General features: G+C 36.2%; 1 protein-coding gene across 1 annotated transcript in view; it reads left to right on the top strand.

The window, feature by feature from the left end:
- The window catches only part of POF1B (POF1B actin binding protein), a 46,733-nt gene that overhangs the window by 1,580 nt on the left and 43,657 nt on the right, over window positions 1-1,496 (top strand). The gene's annotated exons all lie outside the window — the stretch shown is intronic.

Genomic DNA, 1,496 nt, shown 5'->3' on the forward strand with positions numbered 1-1,496 from the left:
GAGATTTCAATCCCCGGAAGGCATCAAGGCATCCTAAACAGCGGAAGGACAGTTTATTTAAAACAGGGATACCCTCAAGGTAAATCCGATTGGTAGAATAAGGTAGTGATAATTATTGGTCCTTGCAGGAAAAGGTGAGTGAAGTGGCTCTCCTTAAAATGGCAACAAAAATTTGGCTGGAAATGTTGGGATGAAGAAGCGAGCTTGGGGCGGCTGGACTTCAGTTTCTCTGCTCACCCTCCGAAGCCAGCTTGGCTTCGTCAACCAGGGTTGGGCCAACGAAATTCTCTCTGGTGCTGCAAGCGCTGTCCCTCCGCTTGAATAAACCATGTTTCGCTTCTGCCGGGGAGTTGCGTGCACGGACTTTTTTTTTTCCTGGAGCCCGACCGAGATCCGTCTAGTCCAGGTGAGGAGAGCCTCCCTTGGGAAAGGGCAGGCCCAGTCCGGGCACGTTGCGAAGAGCCTTTGGGTTGCATCAAGGTTGTATCCATCACTGCAGGTTTTCAAGAAGAAACTGGCCACTTGCACTGTACGGTATAGGATCTCCTGCTTGAGCAGAGGGGTTGGGCTAGAGGACGTCCAAGGTCCCTTCCAACCCTATGATTTGATGGAATGGCATATGGCATAGAATAGAATAGAATAATGGAGTGAAGAATAGAATAGAATAGAATAGAATAGAATAGAATAGAATAGAATAGAATAATGGAATGAAGAATAGAATAGAATAGAATAGAATAGAATAGAATAGAATAGAATAGAATAGAATAATGGAATGAAGAATAGAATAGAATAGAATAGAATAGAATAGAAGAGAAGAGAAGAGAAGAGAATAATGGAATGAAGAATAGAATAGAATAGAAGAGAAGAGAAGAGAATAATGGAATGAAGAATAGAATAGAATAGAATAGAATAGAATAGAATAATGGAATGAAGAATAGAATAGAATAGAATAGAATAGAATAGAATAGAATAGAATAATGGAATGAAGAATAGAATAGAATAGAATAGAATAGAATAGAATAGAATAGAATAGAATAATGGAGTGAAGAATAGAATAGAATAGAATAGAATAGAATAGAAGAGAAGAGAAGAGAAGAGAATAATGGAATGAAGAATAGAATAGAATAGAATAGAATAGAATAGAATAGAATAGAATAGAATAATGGAATGAAGAATAGAATAGAATAGAATAGAATAATGGAATGAAGAATAGAATAGAATAGAATAGAAGAGAAGAGAAGAGAAGAGAAGAGAAGAGAAGAGAATAATGGAATGAAGAATAGAATATAATAGAATAGAATAGAATAGAATAGAAAAATGGAATGAAGAATAGAATAGAAGAGAAGAGAATAATGGAATGAAGAATAGAATAGAATAATAGAATAGAATAGAATAGAAGAAGAATAGAATAGAATAGAATAATGGAATATAGAATAGAATAGAATAGAATAGAATGGAGTTGGAAGGGACCTTGGAAGTCTTCTAGTCCAACTCTC

The sequence above is a fragment of the Protobothrops mucrosquamatus genome, unplaced genomic scaffold, assembly GCF_001527695.2.
Source record: "Protobothrops mucrosquamatus isolate PMUCROS unplaced genomic scaffold, P.Mucros_1.0 scaffold2680, whole genome shotgun sequence".
NCBI lineage: Eukaryota > Metazoa > Chordata > Lepidosauria > Squamata > Viperidae > Protobothrops > Protobothrops mucrosquamatus.